The sequence below is a fragment of the Schistocerca piceifrons genome, chromosome X (genome assembly GCF_021461385.2).
Source record: "Schistocerca piceifrons isolate TAMUIC-IGC-003096 chromosome X, iqSchPice1.1, whole genome shotgun sequence".
In the NCBI taxonomy this organism is placed as follows: Eukaryota; Metazoa; Arthropoda; class Insecta; order Orthoptera; family Acrididae; genus Schistocerca; species Schistocerca piceifrons.
In genome coordinates, this window is record NC_060149.1 from 738,725,615 (window position 1) to 738,750,399 (window position 24,785).

General features: G+C 43.1%; 1 pseudogene; it reads right to left on the reverse strand.

The window, feature by feature from the left end:
* Positions 1-2,840: 2,840 nt before the first annotated feature.
* On the reverse strand, positions 2,841-2,958 carry LOC124723304 (annotated as a pseudogene).
* Positions 2,959-24,785: the final 21,827 nt, after the last annotated feature.

Sequence of the window (24,785 nt, forward strand, 5' to 3'; positions counted from 1 at the left end):
GGGAAGGGAGTGAGACAGGGTTGTAGTCTGTCCCCGATGTTATTCAATCTGTATATTGAGCAAGCAGTAAAGGAAACAAAAGAAAAATTTGGAGTAGGTATTAAAATCCAGGGAGAAGAAATAAAAACTTTGAGGTTCACCGATGACATTGTAAATCTGTCAGAGACAGCAAAGGACTTGGAAGAGCTGTTGAACGGAATGGATAGTGTCTTGAAAGGAGGATATAAGATGAACATCGACAAAAGCAAAACGAGGATAATGGAATGTAGTCGAATTAAGTCGGGTGATGCTGAGGGAATTAGATTAGGGAATGAGACAAAGTAGTAAAGGAGTTTTGCTATTTGGGGAGCAAAATAACTGATGATGGTCGAAGTAGAGAGGATATAAAATGTAGACTGGCAATGGCAAGGAAAGCGTTTCTGAAGAAGAAAAATTTGTTAACATCGAGTGTAGATATAACTGTCAGGAAGTCGTTTCTGAAAGTATTTGTATGGAGTGTAGCCATGTATGGAAGTGAAACGTGGACGACAAATAGTTTCGACAAGAAGAGAATAGAAGCTTTCGAAATGTGGTGCTACAGAAGAATGCTGAAGATTAGATGGGTAGATCACATAACTAATGAGGAGGTATTGAATAGAATTGGGGAGAAGGGGAGCTTGTGGCACAACTTGACTAGAAGAAGGGATCGGTTGGTAGGACATGTTCTGAGACATCGAGGGATCACCAATTTAGTATTGGAGGGCAGCGTGGAGGGTAAAAATCGTAGAGGGAGACCAAGAGATGAATACACTAAGCAGATTCAGAAGGATGTAGGCTGCAGTAGGTACTGGGAGATGAAGAAGCTAGCACAGGATAGAGTAGCATGGAGAGCTGCATGAAACCAGTCTCGGGACTGAAGACCACAACAACAACATTCTTCCACGAAGTCACATTTTTTTGTCGTGGAACTATATGAGAAGATTCAGGTACAACATGAAGTATATATAGCATCTGTTCTTCTTCTTTTTTGTAAATTATTGATTACTGTGCTACATGAAAATTACTCAGTGGGATAATTTACAACGTATGGTTTAGTAACTGGATGTAGAACGCTGACATCTTCATTTACATGCCACTGTGAAGACTCTGTCTTAACGAACTTGTCACTCAAATCAAATTCTTTAAATATTCTGTTATTTTATTAAAAACGAGCAGTTCCATCATATTTGTCATAATTTTTGGCATTTGATTGACTCCTACACGAATCTCTATGTATCCTCCTTAATCCTTATTTACCTTCGTCACGTTGTTCTGCTGCACAATTCGTTGTAGGTGATGTTTTAATTTTTGATTCAAAAGATTAAGGCGACAGGAACTATAAATGATATTTCAGTTTTTGTAAAACCACTTGCAGTATATCACTGTTGACAAGATGATATACGGTATACACATGAAGTTTTGAAAAGTTTTTGAAATTCAAATATGGAGCTTTGGCTTCTGCAGCGGCACAGGGTCATGCTTGGACATACACGGCGGTAAGGAAAAAACTAACGCATCTGACTCCTGTCTGTTCTTGTGGCTGGAATTCAACTTCATCAAGAAACATAAATTTTTTCAATACATGCATCACGGATCACCCTGGACCACGGATAGATACTCCATGAGATGGTTCTTCGACAAGATAATCCGCATTTAATTAAAAAATTATCAACATTATAATCTCGTATATCTTATTTCTGCAAGATAAATACAAGATATCTTTTTCCAAAACGTTTTCGGTCAAAACACATGTAGCTCTAAAAGGGCTCGTATTTTATGCCGTTGCGTCGGAAACTAACGACATAATAGAAAAGCCAGTTTGAATTACATGGACTACTTTTTCCTGCGCTTTTCCGTAGTAAGTTAAAAGACCGAAATATACATAAATTGTCAGCAGTGATATAGTATTGGATTTTTCTTTTCTTTTATTTTAAAATACATTTGTGAGTAAAACTTATCTTTTAAATGCATTCATACGTAATTTACTGATTAGTTGATTTCTGTATTCGTCTCTCTCTCGTCTGTTAACGCTTGCCTATGCTCGCTCACGATTTCTATTCCTCAAGTAACTGGTGATTGATTCCATGCATGTACCTCGGTGGAGGGGGTGGGGGATAGGGGCTTTTCAACAGCCTACTGATCAGATACTGGCTACCTTTTTTCGTTTGTAAAGATCTTTAAAGCACTGATATGTGGTATGTCGTCAATATTTTGAAAAGAAAAAGTCTTGTGTGTTTTCACTTGTTAAGTTTAGACACTCTCCCACAACATTTGTGCAGTTTCCGTCGTTGGTAAAACAAGCCTAATTTTAGTATGCAGTTTCTCAACTGCTGTGTCGAAAATCGTTAATTTTCCAAATAAATCTTCACTTCCCACACAGTAAGTCACTTTGATGCGTAGTTAATTTACACGCCCACTCACTCCGTCGTCAGGCCACGAGTGGCCTACCGGGACCATCCGACCATTGCAGAGAGGAGGGGTGTGGGGTCAGCACACCACGCCCGCATCTCGTGGTCGTGCGGTAGCGTTCTCGCTTCCTACGCCCGGGTTCCCGGGTTCGATTCCCGGCGGGGTCAGGGATTTTCTCTGCCTCGTGATGGCTGGGTGTTGTGTGCTGTCCTTAGGTTAGTTAGGTTTAAGTAGTTCTAAGTTCTCGGGGACTGATGCCCATAGCTGTTAAGTCCCATAGTGCTCAGAGCCATTTGAACCATTTGAACCATCAGCACACCACTCTCCCGGTGGTTATGATGGTATTCTTGACCGAAGCCGCTACTAATCGGTCAAGTAGCTCCTCAATTGGCATCACGAGGCTGAGTGCACCCCGAAAACAGCGCATGGCGGCCTGGATGGTCACCCATCCAAGAGCCGACCACGCCCAACAGTGCTTAACTTCGGTGATCTCACGGGAACCGGTGTATCCACTGCGGCAAGGCCGTTGCCAATTTACACACCCGCAAATTTTAAAAGAAAAATGAATGTTCGTTTGACAGATTGTACACTTAGGTGGCAAAAGTCATGGGATGGCGATATCGACATATACAGATTGCGCTAGTACCCCGAACACAAGGTATAAAAGGGAAATGCTTTGGCACATATGTCATTTGTACTCAGGAGATCATGTGGGAAGGTTTCCGACGTGATTACGGCCACACAACGGGAATTAACAGATTTTGAACGCGTTGGAGGTATGCACATGGTACATTCCATTTCGGAAATCGTTAGGGAATTCAAAGATCTACAGTGTCATGAGTGTGCCGAGAATACCACATTGCAGGTATTACCTCTCACCACGGACAACGCAGTGGGCGACGGCCTTCACTTGACGATCGAGACAAGGGGTGTATGCGTTGAGTTCTCATTATGAACAGACAAGCAAATAATAGCAGAAATCAATGTGGGACGTACGACGAACGTATCCGTTAGGACAGTGCTCCGAAATTCGGCGTTAATGGGCTATGGCAGCAGGCGACCAACGCGAGTGCCTTGGCTAACAGCACGACGTCGCCTGCAGCGCCGCTTCTGGCTCGTGCCTATATCGGTTGGAGCCTAGACTACTGGATAACCATGGCCTTGTCAGAAAAGTCCCGATTTCAGTAGGTAAGAGCTGATGGTAGGATTCGAGCGACTGTGCAAGCTGGTGGTGGCTTCATAATGGCATTGGCTATGTTTACATGGAATGGACTGAGTCCACTGGCTCAACTGAACCGATCATTGTCTGAAAATGGTTATGTTCGGTCACTTAGAGATCATTTACAGCCATTCATGGACTTCACGCTCCCAAACAACGATGGAACTTTTATAGATGACAACGTGCCATAACTGTTCGCGACTGGTCTGAAGAACTTTCTGGACAATTCGAGCGAATGATTCGGCTACCCAGATCGCCCGACGTGAATTCCATCGAACATTTATGGGACACAATGAGGTGGTCAGTTCGTGCATGAAACCCGGCACCGGCAACACTTTCGCAGTGATGGATGGCTTTAGAGGCAGCATGGCTCAGTATTTCTGCAGCGGACTTCCAACGATTTGCTGAGTCCATGCAACACCGTGTTACTGCACCACGCCGGGCATAATGAGGAGCGGCACGATATTAGGAAATTTCCCATAACTTTTGTCACCTCAGTGTAGTTTACTTTCAGTCACTTCATGCTAGCAGTGTCCACATAAACATATATTAATTTCTGTAAACAAATTGAAAAACAGGACTTGTTCTTGCTACCACTACAAGCTTCCCTCGAAAATGGATGACGATAGAATTGGTTTGCACTGGGTCACAAACATGTTCCGTAGGCTGTGTTCAGCCTGTTATGAGCTCTTTCTTCCTGGCTTACCTTCACTGGCCCAGCACCAGACCTGACTAATTTGACGCGTTCTGAGAACAAATTCAGCTAAGGAAACTATCTACATACGGTATTCAAATGGTTCAAATGGCTCTGAGCACTATGGGTCTTAACATCTGAGGTCATCAGTCCCCTAGAACTTAGAACTACTTAATCCTAACTAACCTAAGGACATCAAACACATCCATGCCCGGGGCAGGATTCGAACCTGCGACCGTAGCTGTTGCACGATTCTAGACTGAAGCGCCTAGAACCGCTCAGCCACACCGGCCGGCCTACATACGGTATGCAATGAATTTATCATGCAGAAGTAATACTTGAGTGTATTTGATATTTTTTCGCCAATGTTGTCTGAAATCTGTATAGCACACAATTGTATCTAAAAGGAACGGTGAGATAATAAAACTGAGTGCTTCCCAAACAGGAACGCTCACCAGTGAACTAGTTCTCACAGATGAACGAGTTAGCCCAACTGTAACACCTATTCATGATTTAAGTCGCTCTGTAAATCAGGAAAATTTAGCGCCTATAAAATGCGTGTTGTGTGACAGTCCAATTGGAACGCTTTCTTTCTCAGCATAGTTGCCCATATATTGCTTAATATTTCAAATCCGTTAGCATCGATTAAGTTACTTCTGTCGATAAACGAAGAAATTTCATTTTTTACGGACTGAGGTGGAACTGGGGAAACATTAACACAATCATACCTATCTTCTGAACTAACGAAATCATGCTGGGAAAAAGAAGCGAAAGTACAATGGCTTTCTGTATTTCTAACATATCTTCACTTTAAGGTCTTCGTTGGGTGATTCCAGTTTTACTAAAAAATGACTATGACCAATATGGGACTTAACATCTGTGGTCATCAATCCCCTAGAACTTAGAACTACTTAAACCTAACTAACCTAAGGACATCACACACATCCATGCTCGAGGCAGGATTCGAACCTGCGATCGTAGCGGTCACGCGGTTCCAGACTGAAGCGCCTAGAACCGCACGGTCACACCGGCCGGCTCCAATTTTACTATTTTACTTTGAAAAAATGATTAATTTGATGCTTGTGATGGTCTTTTCTGAGCTGTTGGCTCCACGATAGTTCCTAAAAAGAGGCAATAAACGTGTGAAATGTTCGTTGTTATAATACTGTGGCATTGTGAGCTTAAAATAATCATAAATGCGGTGTGTTATACTGAAAGAATGAAAGCAGTCTAAGTAAGGTGATTTTTCTAGAATATGTATTTTCTAACGTGTTAACTGAAAAGTAAGGAAAGACGTAGAATGAAACGTTTAAAAATTCCACAAACTACTTTGGCACTGCACCGGACGATCTGAAAAAATTACATAAGGGCAATTTTTCATTCATTACGACAAAGATTACTATGGCAGTCAGTAGACTATTTTTTTCATTGATGGATTAGCTCCATCGTGTGCACTGAAGAGTGTGATTGGGGTGTGACGAGCTATGTTTCTATGCTTTAACACTTCTAGTTTGAAGTTTATGGGGTTTAAATGAAAAAATGTGATTGCTGTACCACTGTTCACACGTTAACTCGCCGTTTTTTATTTAAAATCGAAAAGGTTCTCTATCTAAGTGAAAGTACTGGCTATGTAACATACCATTCCCTTTTCTTTCACACTCACGTGCAAGCAATTGACGCGCATCGTACGTAAATGTTTGGGTGACGTAAACTTGTACGCTAAGAACCACTGGATTCGCGTAATGTGACCATTCTTTATACCTTGCCCAACTTTTATGAGGCAATGCCCCCAAGTACTACTCAGAATTCGTCGACAGAATTCGGAAGTATGACATATAAATGCCAGAGTTAGTCTTTAATCTTTTCTTGTTGTAAGTTCTTGCCTGTTTGTTTTTATAATATTCGCTGCTGCAAGAAAGATACTCTGCACATAGCCCGTGAAATTTCTTACTAAAAAAATTAGTTTCGTCACAAATGTTAGATTTGCGCTTCACTAGTTTTTGTAGTGTCTTGAGTAAAGAGTACTGTCGTTGGTGAAATACATGCAATACAACTCGGTAATAACAAGACGGTATACAATATAGCATCAAAGTCCTGTAGAATCGTTTCTTATGGTAATGATTGTCGAATGATCAGGATAAGATACAAATTGTTTTCATTCCACTGACATCGACAATCATAGCACAAGCAAATTAGTTCATTTGCGAGTAGGCTAAGCGCAGACTCGGAGGAAACTGTATCAATCTACTAGTAGTAGTAGTAGTAGAGGGGTTTTGTGGGCGCACGACAGCAAGGTCTTCAGCGCAATCTACTAAATTCTCCGCTGAATTCTCCGCTGACAACTCAAAGCCAAAGATATCTCACAATTATGGTGCGGAGCGTAAAGTTCCATATTTGGCACTAAAGTACTTTTTCAGTGCGATTGAAGAGAGCTATGCAGTCTTTGTTGTGAAATCGTATATTTTTGCTTAGTTCTACCATAGTACAAGTTCAATAATGGTTCAAAATTGCTCTGAGCACTATGGGACTTAATTTCTGAGGTCATCAGTCCCCTAGAACTTAGAACTACTTAAACCTAACTAACCTAAGGACATAACACACATCCATGCCCGAGGCAGGATTTGAACCTGCGACCGTAGCGGTCGCGCGGTTCTAGACTGTAGCGCCTAGAACCGCTCGGCCACCCCGGCCGGCATAGTACAAGTATCCAAGCATAAACCTTAATCATATGTGCAATCAAAGAATAACATAGAGGTAAATGTTGTAACACATAACATACGTTGGCAAACATAAAAGTTACAGAATGAGTCATTAGTGATTAGTCATAATTTTACACATCCTAATGCTAAGAAAACGACATACTTCCATATGCAAGCACAATAAAAAACATCAGTAAGTTCATTCCTTCTCAGTAAAAAACATAATCTCAGTAATAAGCATTGACACATAATGCCATTACCCATAAAAACCATGTGACAAATCTCAGTCACAAAAGGATGTAACTGTCCTATACAGTAATAAATTAATGTTTTTTCTCGTTAAAACTATCTTACAAACTGTGGAACACATCACCATATTTGAATCTAAGCAATCTTACTTTTTGGAGAGTTTTACGAGCTGGGAAGGAAAGTGAATGAAAAAGGAGAAAAAGGATCCATTTTGGTGTGCACAGCATCCTAGTTGTTTCTGTTGAAAGAAATATATTATAATGGAGTCAGTCGTCAGACTGTCAAACATAAGTAAAATTTGTGGCCACGAGGGTATCTGATCTACTGTCTAATCTATTAATGTACTGACTAAGAAATCTTATCTAAGAAGTATCTTCTTAAAGTACTCGCAGTGGTTAACAAACTGGACTCGCATTCGGGAGAACGACGGTTCAATCCCGTCTCTGGCCATCCTGATTTAGGTTTTCCGTGATTTCCCTAAATCACTTCAGGCAAATGCCGGGATGGTTCCTTTGAAAGGGCACGGCTGATTTCCTTCCCCATCCTTCCCTCACCCGAGCTTGCGCTCCGTCTGTAATGAGCTCGTTGTCGACGGGACGTTAAACACTAATATCCTCCTCCTCCTTCTTAAAGTACTACAAATATATGTCAGGTAGGTGGTAAACAATAAAGAGTTGGTGTACAAAGATTACTACTAAACATCACTGAATAAACACAAATCATGTGAAACAAATTGGTGGTGAACTGCTGAGAAAAACAACTATAAAATTAGGAACATGAATACAAGTAGAATCTCTCATAACCAGAGTGAGCAAACAGCTGTCTATAGGCAAAAAAAAAAAAGAAAAAAATATCGTTTGGAACATCATGATAAACCAAATGTAGCATCCTATCCACGACCTATCAACAACCTCCTTTCTAAATGCATAAGAAATACCTTTCTCGGGAAAAATACTAAATCTGAAAAACTGCAAAGTGTGCATAGTAAGCAAATCACAAGTTTCCAGAATGAGATCTTCACTCTGCAGCGGAGTGTGCGCTGATATGAAACTTCATGGCAGATTAAAACTGTGTGCCCGACCGAGACTCGAACTCGGGACCTTTGCCTTTCGCGGGCAAGTGCTGTACCATCTGAGCTACCCAAGCACGACTCACACCCGGTACTCACAGCTTTACTTCTGCCAGTATCTCGTCTCCTACCTTCCAACTTTACAGAAGCTCTCCTGCGAAACTTGCAGAACTAGCACTCCTGAAAGATAGGATATTGCGAAGACATGGCTTAGCCACAGCCTGGGGGATGTTTCCAGAATGAGATTTTCACTCTGCAGCGGAGTGTGCGCTTATATGAAACTTGAGTCGTGCTTCGGTAGCTCAGATGGTAGAACACTTGCCCGCGAAAGGCAAAGGTCCCGAGTTCGAGTCTCGGTCGGGCACACAGTTTTAATTTGCCAGGAAGTTTCAAATCACCCGTTGCCTAATCATATCCGCGTCTTCCTATACATTATCAACGCATCGCTTATCACATAAAGCAACATAACTGTATCAAAATAAAATCTCCATAACATCATATCATATTGTTGTTGTTGTGGTCTTCAGTCCTGAGACTGGTTTGATGCAGCTCTCCATGCTACCCTATCCTGTGCAAGCTTCGTCATCTCCCAGTACTTACAGCAACCCACATCCGTCGGAATCTGCTTAGTGTATTCATCTCTTGGTCTCCCTCTACGATTTTTACCCTCCACGCTGCCCACCAATGCTAAATTTGTGATCCCTTGATGCCTCAGAACATGTCCTGCTAACCGGTCCCTTCTTTTTGTCGAGTTGTGCCACATACTCCTCTTCTCCCCAATTCTATTCAATACCTCCTCATTAGTTATGTAATCTACCCATCTAATCTTCAGCATTCTTCTGTAGCACCACATTTCGAAAGCTTCTATTCCCTTCTTGTCCAAACTATTTATCGTCCATGTTTCACTTCCATGCATGACTACACTCCACACAAATACTTTCATAAACGACTTCCTGACACTTAAATCTATACTCGATGTTAACAAATTACTCTTCTTCAGAAACATCATATCATACCCAGCACTAAAATTCCTCCAATATGTCGTCATTCATCTTCAAAACAATATAAATGTACCTAAAACGTTTCGTGACTTTGCTCCGAAATGCTGCCTTTGTCATAATTCGACTCAGTAGTCGTTGCCGAAGATAGCGAATACTTCCAACATTGTAACATGTCCTTACCTGATCTGCACGAGCGTCCAACCTCATTTACTTTCACCTGTAAACTCTACTGTATGGCAATGTCTCCCTATAAGAAAAATTATTACCTTGTTCTTATATCTGTGAAACACTTTGTTTTATATGTTCATCATTCGGCTCATCTTCATTTCATTTTATTTTGATCTCCTTGTTGTATCTCTAAAACATAAATTGTATTAGGCATAATGTGTGAAGTACAATCTGCAACAATACGTAAATTGTATCAGGGCATGCATGTGAGGCAGAAATACAAAAATTGTTCACTTTGCATTATATAAAAAAAAAAACACTCCCTTAGGCTTCCACTTACATCTAACAAGATAAATGATAGGATGCATATATACAGGCTGAAATAAAAGTTTGTCTTAATTCTACATATGTACAAATGTTCCAAAATACGATAGAAAAATACTCTTCCTGGCTGCCTTCTCTCTCCTTCAATATGTGTGGACAGTATAAAAAGTACAAATGCAGACAATATTTGTGAAACTTTTTGACATTGGAAATGTGGTGTATGCCAAGGATGCATTTAGTCCCATAACGATTCCACCTCAGAAGCGTTAGGATGGCAAATTCGACGAATGCGATAAGGACCGCTGTATGTTAAAAAGAAATTGAAGAATTTGCTGAAGGTGTGTTTACCTTTGTGTAGCATTCGGTGTAAATGAAGTTTTTCACCTACCTGGAAATTTCTCTCTCTTCCTTTTGCCTTATGCAGTCGTTTTCTCTTCTCTATACTTGCTTGGTGTTTGATAATGCAACGTCGACTATTTGGTGATATCATAAGCGTCGTGGCTTAGAAATTGGTACAGTTTCTCTAATTCTGTGTGGTGGTAGTTCGTTTCCAGGTTCGTGTCTGGTAGGGTCACCGTGTGAAAATTATCTTAATAAAAATAGTGTGACTGTTCTTATTTATTAAAAGTTTTGCTTGCGGTGTAAGCTATCTGTAAGCTTTTGTAAACTTTCAGCATAAGATTTTTTAAAGTTTGAACAAAAGAATTCGATTGCAGGAATGTGTCGCAGAATCTGACTGCAAGAAAATAACTTGAAAGTGCCTGTCTGGTTCCCTGTCTGCCTTTCCATTCCCACGAATAGTGATAATTTAAGCAGCATCTCAATGATATTTCTCTTCTTCCAGTCCTGTGTTTTGCCTCCCATACAAGACAGTGTGTTTTCTGTGTCAACCACTGGTAAAAGACCGTTCAATATCTGTACCCAACAAGTATTTTGTTTCTGCCCATTTGACTCCATATCAGAGAATATTTTCCAGCGTTACCCTCCACTTTCATGCTTCAAAGCACATTTAAGTATGTCACATAGGCTACAAGAATACTGATGCTGGACTGTTGATGACAGGAAACATATTGCCTGGCCGGAGGAATCTCGTTTCAACTTGTGTTGAGCGGATGGACGTGTACGGGCATGAAGACAACCTCATGAATCTATGGACTCTGCATGTCAGCAGGGGACTGTTAAAGCTGGTGGAAACTCTGTAATGGTGTGTGGTGTCCGACGCCGCACACGTCCAGGATTGCTACAGAGTGGCTCCAGGAACACTTTTCTGAGTTTAAACACTTCCGCTGTCCACCAGTCTCCCCAGACATGTACATCATTGTGCATATCTGGGATGGCTTGCAACGTGCTGTTCAGAAGACATCTCCACTACCTCCTACTCTTACGGATTTATGGTCAGCCCTGCAAGATTCGTGCTGTCAGTTCCTTCCAGCACTATTTCAGACATTAGTCGGGCCCATGCCACGTCGTGTTGCGGTACGTCTTCGTGCTCGCGGGGGCCCTACACGATATTAGGCTGGTGCGCCAGTTTCTTTGGCTCTTCAGTGTATAATTTAGTACCTAAATATTGCGTCATTAGAGTTTAAGGGAAAAGAAGGTTGTACTATTATGTAGAGAATTTTCAGTGTTCTGATGTACTGTACGACCTTATTTAGACAAATAGTAGCGCAGGTTTTATAACTGAATAAACAAATAAGTAAGTAAAAATCCCAAAGGACTTGACATCCTGGTCGGTGCAGTACCCTTACACTAAACGGGGCAACGTCCAAACGTAAGTGAATCTGTGACCTAAAAAAGGAAAACACAGCCGTTGTTAAGTGGAGGTGAAGATTTTTGACTTTGTTCTCGTGTTAGAGCTGTCTGAGTTACCTGGAAACCTGAGCGTCTTTTCCGTGTTTTATCTGTTCCAGCGTATCGATTAATTTTTAAAACTGTAAACTCCTCTCATTTACACAGCAGACGGATGAAGGTAACTGCTGAGATCGGCTCTAAGATGCTAAGAGAAGTCACTTTGTTATTAAAGCCCGCTTTAGACGAGCGAATTTCTGGTCAAAAGCGATAACTCGAAGTGCGTGCGGCTTTCGTGCCTGTGTGTGAATCAGCAATCAGTCACGACTGTGTCTACGTCGTCAGTGATCTATAGATTGTCCCGAGTGAGGAGATCTACATTTCCGGGTATGCTGCACACTGCACATGTTCAGAGACAAGGCACTCTGGGGGCAGAAGTTATAAACTCTTCTGGTCGCGCTCACTCCTCTTACAGAAGTTGATTTTGAGCTTCCGTGTCTTCTTAATCTTTATTATGTTGTTTGCTTTGTTTTCATGCCACATTTGAAAGGTACATAATGTCCTGGTATTTCTTCCTATTAGTGTTCTCCTACAACCGAGTGAGATGGCGCAGTGATTAGCACACTGGAGTCGCATTCGGGAGGAGGACGATGCAAACTCGCGTCCTGCTATCCTTATTTAGGTTTTCTATGATTTCCCTAAATCGCTTCAGGTAAGTGCCTGTATGGTTCCGTTGAAAGGGCACGTCCGAGTTCCTTCCCCATCCTTCCATAATCTGAAGGGACCGATGACCTCGCTTTTTGGTCCCCTTCCAAAGCCAACCAACCAACAAGAGAGGCGAAATATTTGAAAACTAAAAGTATTTACGTTTAAGAGATAAAAACCTATGCTATGCAAAAATAAGAATATAAACAGATAAACTTGTTTTAATGAAAATTATTTCGACAGTCACTAAGTCAGATTATTGGACGAGAAAAATATTTTATTTATTATTTGGCGCTTAGAAAGAAAACAAGATAGAAAGGATAAGGCATAAAGGCACTATTTACTGCATTGTACGTATTGTGTGATACGTTTGCGAGTACATACTTTCTCGAACAAATACATGCATATGTTCTGAAATGTTTGGATGACATTTTTTCTATGCTTTGCGTTCTCACAAGGGAACCTCCCCATCGCACCCCCCTCAGATTTAGTTATAAGTTGGCACAGTGGATAGGCCTTGAAAAACTGAACACAGATCAATCGAGAAAACAGGAAGAACTTGTGTGGAACTATGACAAAAAAAAGGCAAAATATAGAAACTGATTAGTCCATGCGCAAGATAAGCAGCATCAAGGATGTGCTGAGCTAAGGAGCGCCTTGGTCCCGTGGCTAGCGTGAGCAGCTGCGCAGTAAGAGGTCCATGGTTCAAGTATTCCCTTGACTGAAAATTTACTTTCTTTATTTTCGCAAAGTTATGATCTGTCCGTTGGTTCACTGACGTCTCTGTTAATTGTAATAAGTTTAGTGTCTGTGTTTTGCGACCGCACCGCAAAACCGTGCGATTAGTAGACGAAAGGACGTGCCTCTCCAATGTGAACCGAAAACATTTCATCGCAAGATCATAGGTCAACCGATTCCTCCACAGGAAAACACGTCTGATATATTCTGTACGACACTGGTGACGGCATGTGCGTCACATGACAGGAATATGTTGTCGACCCACCTAACTTATACACTTGGCGAATGGGTAAAAAGATTCTTCTACCTTGCCCGATTTAGGTTTTCTTGTGGATGTGATAATTACTCCCAAAAAACATAAGAGTTTATCACATAAACTGCAACAAATGAATGCAACAGTTTCACAGTCGCACAGTTTTCCCTATGCTCTGTCAAAACATATGTTTTTAAAGTTTTCAAATTTTGCCGTGTGTAGAGCGTCAAATCCTGCATATGTCCAAGCAAATGTGAACATGTCCTGGAATTTTGGAGAGCGAAGTTGATTATGTGTGAGTGCCTGAACTTTGATAACCGTCTGAAAATTTTTTCACTCGAGGGATGACTTGAACCATGGACCTCGCTTTCCACAGCTGCTCAGACTAACCACGGGACCACGGCGCTCCTGAGCTCAAACTAACCTTGGTGTTGCCTATCTTCCACATGGACTACTCAGTTTGTATATTTTGCTTCTTTTTCATAGTTCCATACAACTTCTTCCTATTTTCTCGATTGATCTGTGTTCAGTTTTTCAAGGCCTATCCACTGTGCCGACTTATAACTAAATCTGAGGGGAGTGCGATGGGGAGGTTCCCTTGTCAGGAGAATTTACCACACGACTGAACTTCCTAGCAGGGTAAAACTGTGTGCCGGCCCGAGACTCGAACTCGGTACCTTTGCGTTTCGCGGGCAAGTGCTCTACCAACTTTTTTTTTTTTATGTGGAAACGCGCTTCTTCTGACCGACAAACTAAGTATGCCCCTTCTGCTGCCTTTGTTTGCAACATGGCTTGAATAAAAATAAATGTAAACTCCATTGAGAAGGCATTCACATAACTGTTATGGAAACGTAACTGCATCTATAACTGTCTTTCTCCGTGCGTGGTAAAACGGAAAGAAGCAAACTCATTATTGCTCATAAGTAAAATTCTCTTCTTCAGAAGGTAATGAATTAAAGTAGGCTTCTGCTGCTTGATTTTACACATAAATAACATAAATATGTCTTCCTGTGAAAAGAAGGAATGAAAGAAAGAAACTAAATAAAGGGTAGATACCAGTTTCATCACTGTGTCGTATGCTTCCCTCAGAACAAAGTAATATATACATACAGGCTTAACTGGTCTATATTGATAATCTTCTCTGATTACTGGCTGTTGGATATCCTCCTCTTGCTACGTGAAGTGCAACCTTTTATCACAAAGCATTCGTCTAATAAACGAAATGCGTCGGTGGATAATGTAAATTACGCACTTCTATTGGTTACAGTATTGTTTTAGTTAAAAAATTTGCGTAGTTTTCTTTGTATTTTTTAGTACACATCAACTTTTGGTGCTCAGTGGTAAGGTATACCCAGAAGTCCTCCCTATTGCTTGATTCTTTTGTTAGGATGTAATGCATCGTTTGGCCTTTCAACCAGTTAATTGCGTTTCGTTTTGTTTTAGGGTAAGGTATACTGTCAGGGTTTAAAAATTCAGCAGCCGTAACGGCGTTGGGCGTAGTTCTGCTGACGCTCGCTATCTTTTGTCTTATGTAGAGCCATATGTCTTTTACCTTGTCACACAACAATCTATGCTCTTCGGTATCTGGTATATTACATAATGTACACAGCGATGACTCGGCCAATCGAATAGAGTGCAGTTTAGAGTTCGTCGTAATTTTCCTGTTTACAGCATAGTCGATCTAACATACGTTGGCAGGTTCCGGCAGTGAACATTTTGCCATATTGTTTCCCAGTTATAACAAGGATACTTCTGTTCTACGTCGTTTCTGGGTTTGTCTTTCATCAAGTTATTGTAAAGTTCTTTCACTTTCATGATGTCTTTTTCAGGGATCCTTGCCTGTATGTAGCTGTATTCCACTAAAAAGTATTTCAAGTGGTATAGTCCGTTGGGTATGTGTTGGACATTTATAGGTGGACTGATGTCATCAGGAGCTATTTCATTTAACAAATGTGCAGCAAGGGTGCCACGTGGTTCCTTCTATTGTTTGTATGTGGTTGAAAGGTATAAGGCCTGCGCTTTTTTGCTGATATCAGTGAGATTTAACCCACCGCATTTCGTAGGGAGCATCAGAATGTCATATTTGACTTTGAAAATATGACCGCGGCTGACAAAATGTCCTAGTGCAGATGCGATACTTTTCGACAAGGGCGCAGGTGGTGGCAGAACTTGTGCTACGTAATTGACTTTGGATGTGATATATACATTTGCCACTATTACTTTCTGAAGTTCATCGAGTTTCCTAATACTATGTGCGTGTACAGAGGCGCGTATGCTGTTAAGTAATTTTCGATAATTCGCAGCAATAGTGTGCTTAATATTTCTTTTAAAATCTATGCCGAGACATTTCATGGTTACAAGCTCTCGTAACAGACCCTGCGTTTGCGCCCCAATTCCACGGCCGATGTTGAAAATCCCCGACTTTGTTCTATTTAGTTTTGCACCAGATGCCTGTTCATATTTCGTCAATATTTGTAGTGCGCTCTCTACTTCAGTGCCATTCACGACTAGGAAGCCAACATCATCAGCGTACGCCTTGCACACGATCTTTTCTCCATGTATTTGTAGCCCTTGTAGATGTTTCATAAGGGAGGCAAGCAGGGGCTCGATGGAGATGGCGAAGAGTGCCATTGACATTGGACACCCTTGCCTAATGGAGCTGGTGACGTCAATCGGGCGACTAATGTGCCCCTTGATGACAAATCTGGCTGAGTTGTTTGTTAATGAATTTCTTACTACTGCAATGAATCTAGGAGGGAAGCCCATTGCGTCCATGGTCCGAAGGAGAAAACGATGATTCCAACTGAGCTACGGAAGCACGAATCAGGCCCGGTCGTCACAGCTTTACTTCTGCCAGTACCTCGCCTCCTGTCCGCAGCTCGTGGTCGTGCGGTAACGTTCTCGCTTCCCGCGCCCGGTTCCCGGGTTCGACTCCTGGCGGGGTCAGGGATTTTCTCTGCCTCGTGATGACTCGGTGTTGTGTGATGTCCTTAGGTTAGTTAGGTTTGAGTAGTTCTAAGTCCTAGGGGACTGATGACCTGAGATGTTAAGTCCCATAGTGCTCAGAACCATTTTTTTGAACCTCGTCTCCTACCTTCCAAAGTTTACAGAAGCTCTCTCGCAGGAGACCTCACAGCTTTACTTCTGCCAGTACCTCGTCTCCTACCTTCCAAACTTTACAGAAGCTCTCCTCTCGCAGGAGAACTTCTGTAAAGTTTGGAAGGTAGGAGGCGAGGTACTGGCAGAAGTAAAGCTGTGAGGACAGGCCGTGAGTCATGCTTGGGTAGCTAAGTTGGTAGAGCACTTGCACGCGAAAGGCAAAGGTCCCGAGTTCGAGTCTCGGCCCGGCACACAGTTTTACTTTGCCAGGAAGTTTCATAGCAGCGCACACTCCGCTGCAGAGTGAAAATCTCATTCTGGATCTATTGTCATTGCCTATATTTTGTTACTATATTTCGATTTTTCCGTAAAGAGGGTAGTATCTCATAACCTCACTTTCACCATTTAGATGCCAAACAGCTCAGCTGACAGCTCATTCAACACCGGCAATTTTGGCGCTGACGTGTAAACTAAAATGGCCGCTCAAAACAGACAAGACTCAGTACCGGAATAGAACGCCAGGAGCACTGCAGTAGACGCACTTGCTTCGAGCAGTCAGTTGAGACAAGAAAGTCGATCGTGTAAAAGTGGCTTAAGGGTATCATAATAAGGAAAGGCAGAGCAGAGCAGAGGCTTACTAAATCGAGTCGGGCGGCAGCGCGCTGCGGGCAGGCCGCGTCTAATGACGGGAGTCGCACAGCAGCGGGAGCGCAGCGCGGGAGCATGCGCGTGCGTTTTTGTGATCGCCGACCCTCGACAAACAACGGCGCGCCGGCCGAGGGCTGTGAAAGGGCGATCGCACGCGCCCCATTCAGTGACCTGGTCGACAATGTTGCTTTCCATCGAGAGCCCGCAGCCCCCTCGCAAGTCGTTTCCTTTAATAGCCCTCGAGTGCGCCGCTCCACAGTTCTCACCGTGCTGACTGTGAAGTTAATACGTTGTTAACTCGCCAAATGTCGAATAGGCCGCACTCGAGACGCTTCCTGAACAGCTTTCGCATTATACAGTATAACGCACCGCGTGCAGCGTGGCGTGCGGATACCCGCCATCAGATGCTTTTAGCTCGATTTTTCTCCCATTGACCAACGGCTCGTGAGAACAAAGACCGCTCGGGTTAACTAGGTAGGTAATCTGGTCGCTCTTAGGTCACTACCGGGGCATTAGAAATTCGTTGAATATAAGTTAAGAACTTGTATATTTACACCTGTCCTGCACCGACCAGAGTACGGTTCGTGACGGAGAAAAACTGTGTACCACAAGCAATCCCTCTTCCCTGCCCCCGCTCCCTTCGTATTGTCATCAAGCGAGTAATCTGTTTCATCACTCGCTCTGGAATGAAAGCACTCGGAAGTTTTGAAATAAAGTCCCGTACACACACGCAACTAAAGTGACGCCATAGCTCGTGGCATACTGTAGTGACACCGAGAGAAACCGTTCGGTCAAGGGCGTCTTGTCACGGTTCGCGCGGCTCTCACCGCCGGAGGTTCGAGTCCTTCCTCGGGCACGGGTGTATGTGTTGTCCTTAGCGTAAGCTTAGGGACCGATGACGTCAGCAGTTTGGTCCCATAAGATCTTACCACAAATTTCCAAAAAAAGCAACCGTTCGCACAGGACGCCACAAATTCTACTTACAAGGGAAACTCCCCATCGCAGCCCCCTCATAGGTTGGTTGGTTGTTTTGGGGATGGAGACCAGACAGCGACGTCATCGGTCTCATCGGCTTAGGGAAGGACGGGGAAGGAAGTCGGCCGTGCCCTTTGAAAGGAACCATCCCGGCATTTTCCTGGAGCGATTTAGGGAAATCACGGAAAACCTAAATCAGAATGGCCGGACGCGGGATTGAACCGTCGTCCTCCCGAATGCGAGTCCAGTGTCTAACCACTGCGCCACCTCGCTCGGTGCCCCCTCATATGTGGTGGTAAGAGGGCCCAGTGGACAGCCCGTCAAAAGCTGAACACGGATCAAAAATGAAAATAGGAAGAAGTTGTACTGAACTGTGAAAAAAAAACCGAAATAGAAAGTGAACGGCCCAAGGACAGGAAGTGCAATACAGAGGAGGATAAGAGATCCAAGGTTAAGTGATGCTGGCACGGTAGCTCAGCGTGTTCGGTCAGAGAGTTTGCTGTTCTCTGTAGAAAAGAAACTGAGTGAAAATGTCGCAACGAACTTCAACGGATGTCATGTGATGTCCGCTGCGACCAGATACAACCAACAATAACGAAAAAATTGCAAACAAAGGTGTCATGTGACGTCCGCCCCGATGTAACGAACAACAGCGAGAGAAAAAAAAGTGGTTACGGTGTTGGACTATTAAGCGGGCGAGCCGTATTCAAACCTCCCTCCTGCCAAAAACATGTTTTTTTTCGCTGTTCGCTGAAATAAAATTTGTGCCTTTGTCGCGGTTTAACGTCCGTTTGCAACAGCGAGGTGTATGGAAGGAACCTATAGTGACAGCTGATTCTGCACAACTTCTCTGTTAGCAACCGAAGGAAGTGGCTTTCGAATGGGAATCGCAAAAGTTTGATGACAAGGCGACAAGTCAGCCGAATCTTCCACCAGAAAACACGTCTGGTGTGTCGTACACGGCATTGGTGACAGTACATGTATCATATGATAGGAATCTCTTACCGAAGCACCTAATTTGTACGCCTGGCCGGCCGAAGTGGCCGCGCGGTTCTGGCGCTGCAGACTGGAACCGCGAGACCGCTACGGTCGCAGGTTCGAATCCTGCCTCGGGCATGGATGTGTGTGATGTCCTTAGGTTAGTTAGGTTTAACTAATTCTAAGTTCTAGGGGACTAATGACCTCAGCAGTTGAGTCCCATAGTGCTCAGAGCCATTTGAACCATTTTTTTGTACGCCTGGTAAGTGAGTGAGCAATGCCTCCTTGCCCCATTTAGGTGTTCGTATGAATATTGATGTGATCACTCCCAAGGAAATGATGAAAACATATTTACGTAAGCTCCAACAAATGAACGAAACAGTTTCACATTCACACAGTTTCTCTGTGCGCTGTCAAAACATATGTTTTTAACGTTTTGGAAGTTGCGTTCCGTTTTGGAAGCTTTTCTCTTGCATTCCTTTGTTATAACACAGTCCACACCGATTTATTTGCTATTTTCATTTCTGTGAGACGTCTGTATGATATCTCGCCTGCTCTCACTATTCATAACGTTTACTCACGACGGTAACATATTCTTACCACATGACTCATATTCTTTAATCAGTGTATAATATGACAACTGCGAAGACTACGGAAAAAGAAAAAAAAAAACATTTCAATGACCGAACGGGCGGTTCATAATCTTGAGAAAAAAAATATAAATAAATTGCACGAGGGAGTTTCGAACTCGGTTCATCCGCTTTGTAGTCCATCACCGTGGCCACTTTTTTTTTATCTGATTTTGTTCGCTATTATTCGTTGCATTTGTTCCGGGCGAACGTCCCATGACACCGTCGAAGTTCATTGTTGATACATTCAGTCAGCTCTTTTTTTTTTTTTTTTTTTTGAGGGCATCTAACCCTCTGACCGATGACCGAACACGCTGAGCTGCCATGCCGGCGTAATCAAGACGCCACTGCTGCTCGTCGGCGCTTGATATTACACTTGTTGAGCTCGGCCCTTTCACAGTTTTTATTTTGTTTTTTTTTTCATAGTTCAGTACAGTTTCTTCCTGTTTTCATGCATGGTATGTGTTCAGCTTTTGACGGGCTATCCACTGAGCCATCTTACCACTAAATATAAGGGCGGCTGCGATGGGCAGTTTCCCTTGTTAGGTGCCCACTTTTCCATATGGCGACAGCTGAGACGGTTCGCGTTCGTACCGAACGAAGTGGCATTGTGGTTAGCAAAATGGTTCAAATGGCTCTGAGCGCTATGGGACTTAACATCTGAGGTCATCAGTCCCCCAGACTTAGAACTACTTAAACCTAACTCACCTAAGGGCAGTACACACATCCATGCCCGAGGCAGGATTCGAACCTGCAACCGTAGCAGCAGCGCGGTTCAGGACTGACGCGCCTAGAACCACTCGGCCACAACGGCCGGTCATAGACAAGTGCCGGAATGGTTTCTTCGAAAGCTCACGGCCGCTTTCCTTCCAGATCCTTGACACAATCTGACCTTGTGCTCCGTCTCTAATGGCCTCGTTGTCGAAGGGACAAAATGGGGGCAAGGAAGGCAATTTGGAAAGGAAATAATACTCGGATATGAAAAGATGTCTGGTATGGAAAATTAACCAACAACTGCTTGTCAATATCATCTTCAGCAGCAAAATTCTTCCAAGATTTTAGAAATTTATTGTATTCGAAAATGTAGGCATTTCCAACACATCTTTTACTTTCGCAGCTGTAACATAACTCTTGGGAGCTGCTTCCCGCCCATTTACATGTTCTACTGTGCTTGGTCTCCCAAATCATGATTTTAGTTCGACTCACATTTTTTGTTCCTATTTTTATTTATTATGCCATCCAGGTTGTGGGAGCCGTCTTTCATTCATAGTATTGTGTATGAATGTGTGCGCGCCAAAACACACACACACACACACACACACACACACACACACACACGCACACACACACACGCTTACTCATACTGAAAATTAAACAGTAATATCTGGTTGCTCTTCATATTATTCCTGAAGCTATCAGATTGAACCTGCTGACCATTCTTTTGACATGTTTTTTAACTAAGAAAATGAAAGCACAGTGACATCGAATGAACCCCAGCAGACATTACTCTACTAAAACTGGGACAGAATGCTGCTGTTTCGAAACACAACCACCAGGGAACAGTCGAATGGCGCTATTCATTTGTGCAGGAAAGCTAGTGACGTCACTAAGAACAACGTCTTTAACTCTTGGGGAATGGAAATAAGTTGCTCCACGGGAACGACGCCACCGGAAACACTTACAGTTTCTGTACAACTGCAGTATGCCACAAGTAGGGACGTCACTTTAGTTGCGTGTGTGAACGCGGCTTAAAGGTCTCCATACGGCGTGACGCCTTTTTCTGAAGCGGATCCCTCTTCAGTTCCCTGGGGATGTTTGTGACGTGACCAAACAAACTAATAACAAGGTGCGTGACTCTTCTTCGAGTCGCCTTTGCCTTTTCCAGTATCTCAAATCTGTGATATCCCCATAGCGATAAATGACACTGAAGAATTGTTCGAACGATGTATCTGGAAGTGACACAGACGTTGCAAAACTGTATATAAGATTTTCAGAAGCTAAGAAACCTAGTCTGTATCTCGTGAACGAACAGGAGAAGTAAGATCTCCCATGATCGATGCTCGGGAATATATTCATACATAACAGGTGTTTGGTTCGAAAGCATGTTTCATAAGTCTTCAACAAACTGACGACAGTATGGTAGGGTTTTAGTTTTGCACATCTGTCCAGTGAACTTTATTTCGGGTTTCTTCCTGGTGTGAGTTTACTTCTGGAAGACCAGTCTCACTATGGGTTACAAGCAAGGATCACAGAAGATGGTTAGAGAGGGCAGACGACTGTTACATTTTACCGTACGTCTCTGGCCTCGCCTAGACCTTCCACAAGGCTGCTAATGAGTCGTTTTATCTACGATGATGGTGGTCCAGCACTGCGGTTATGAAATACAATACAAAATGGTTCAAATGGCTCTAAGCACTATGGGACTTAACATCTGAGGTCATCAGTCCCGTAGACTTAAAACTACTTAAACCTAACTAACCTAAGGACAGCACACACATCCGAGCCCTAGGAGTGATTCGAACCTGCGACCGTAGCAGCAGAGCGGTTCCGGACTGAGGCACCTAAGGCCGCTCGGTCACAGCGGCCGGCTGAAATACAATAATTGAAGAAATTCAGTGCCTATAAACGTTATCTTTTGCCTATCTCGTTTTCTCCCATCGTCAAATGGCTTAATGCAGTAATATTACTATTTCTGGTTTTGGAACCCGTCAGGTTAGCCGAGAGCGCTAATGCGCTGCTTCCTGGACTCGGGTAGGCGCACCGGCCCCTGGATCGAGTCCGCCCGGCGGATTAATGATGAAGGCCGGTGTGCCGGCCAGCCTGGATGTGGTTTTTAGGCGGTTTTCCAATTCTACCTAGGTGAATACCGGGCTGGTCCCCACGTCCCGCCACAGTTACACGGCTCGCAGACATAGGAACACGTTCGCACTATTCCATGGATTACACTAGATACAGACAGCGGGGTACACTAATTCCGTCCTGGGGGTACGGGGTGGCGGCAGGAATGGCATCCGGCCACCCCTTACCATTAACCTTGCCAAATCCATACCTAACCATGCCGACCTTGCGAACCGCGGGATAAAACCACAAGCAAAAGAAGAAGATTACTATTTCTGTTTTATGGGGTGCATTTTGAACTTCATTATTCTATGAGAAGACACTGGCTTCTCCAGAAAGCAGCGAAACTTGGCTAGAATCTACACATCTAAACATATCTTCTATACACATTATTAATTAAAGTCCCTCACCACGATTTTCTGTCTGTATGGGAAGGATCATCTCAGTAACTACCGTAGGGATTTTGATACGGTTTTGACTAACAGATGGAATGCCTCACGAAGGAGATTTGTGTATATAATTTACAAATATTTTATGCAAATTGGATGAACATCCGTTCTGCTGTTACGGCTCCTCTGCTGACAGCATAATATGCCCCCCCTCCTTTTATGTAGGTGGATCCGCCTCTCTTGGTACCTAGTGATCAATACCTCATTACATAGAGCCGTCCGGGTACTCTTGATCAGATAGTGCATATTAGACAGTGAAGCTGATATGGGGAAGAGGCCAGCGTGCTCAGTGTCGCACATTGTTAGAGTTCAAATGTGGCGCCCGCCAAAGACGCTACACGAGCAGGCCGCCCCAGAATGTAAGATACAAGGTGGAAGGCCCGCTACCCCAAACATCGAAAGCGCGCACGTCGTCACGTTTATCATCTGCGAGACCCTGTCGGTCAATCACTGCCAGACAGCCAGCGTTGAACACCGCCGCTCCGGTAGAGCCAACTAAGAGTTCCTGTGTCAACGAACTCAGGTCTCAATTCATGGTTGCCAGCAACTGTTTGGCAGCGTTTTCTGACTTTGTTTTGAACACGCGTTTGGCTAGTAGTGTGTTTAACTTTGTAAGATGACTTAAGAGGATTTGGTATGAGTAGCTCTGTGTAGTTGTATCTGTGTGCTCAGTAATAAAGTTAGTTATTTCTGAAGTCTTCACAGATCTTATATCTGTCTATCACACTTATCTGTTACGTCCTGCTAATGATGTGGTACTGGAATTGACTCGGTTGATTCTGACTAGTGTATTTTCTGAAAGAACTTCGTTCAGTTGATCGTATGAATACAAAACTTGAACATTGGGACATTACTGTGTTCCGCAATAGTGTACAAGAGTTATATCTAACTAGGAATGGAGAGAGTGTTTGCCTAAAGATATGTCAGAAATATTATACAGCAAGAGAGTCTTAATCACAAGACATTTTCTACGGAAGAGTACCTCAAACGTATAATTTAAAAAGTTTTCAAACCGAAGGAATTTGTAGTCTTGTTGAGATTATAAACTTCTTCTGTTCCTCTGTTCTTATGCGTTTAGGAATTAAATTTGGTTCATAAAACTTCGTTTTCTCCAAAACACAACATTTTCATTTTACAAGTAGAAGAAGAAGAAGGAGAAGGAGAAGGAGGAGGAGGAGTCTTTGAAAACCAAATCGAATAAATTCACGTTAAAAAAGGACAGAACCGGAAAATATCGCCCACAGTAAGATACTATTTAATAAGGAATAAACGTAATTAAAGCTGCCATACATCTTTTGGAATGACATGGTATACTCTTCGTGACGCTGTTGAAGACCGCTATTAGCACTTGATTCCATTTCTGACATGAGTTGCAACAGTCGTTGGTGATATTATGGGCTAAATTTCACCTGCTCAGTGCATTCTAATAATTATCTCTAGAATTCAGAAGCATTCACCTTGTTAGTTTATGTGACGTACCTTTTGAGCTGCGAGAAGTGACCTATCACACCAGCTCTTCGCGTATATGTACTGTCGTTCATATAGGAAAGAGAGTGGAGCAAATGCATCTCTGAAGCATCTCTGAGAAGTCTCACAAAAGGATGTAGTACGTCATCACTGTTCCTCTGGGTGTTAACAGAATTCCTGTGAGCACAAAAAAAAGAAAAAAATGTGAAGCCCAGTAGGACCATCGAGCAAAATTGCAGTCCATTGCCCGCATCTCGTGGTCGTGCGGTAGCGTTCTCACTTCCCACGCTCGGGTTCCCGGGTTCGATTCCCGGCGGGGTTAGGGATTTTCTCTGCCTCGTGATGGCTGGGTGTTGTGTGATGTCCTC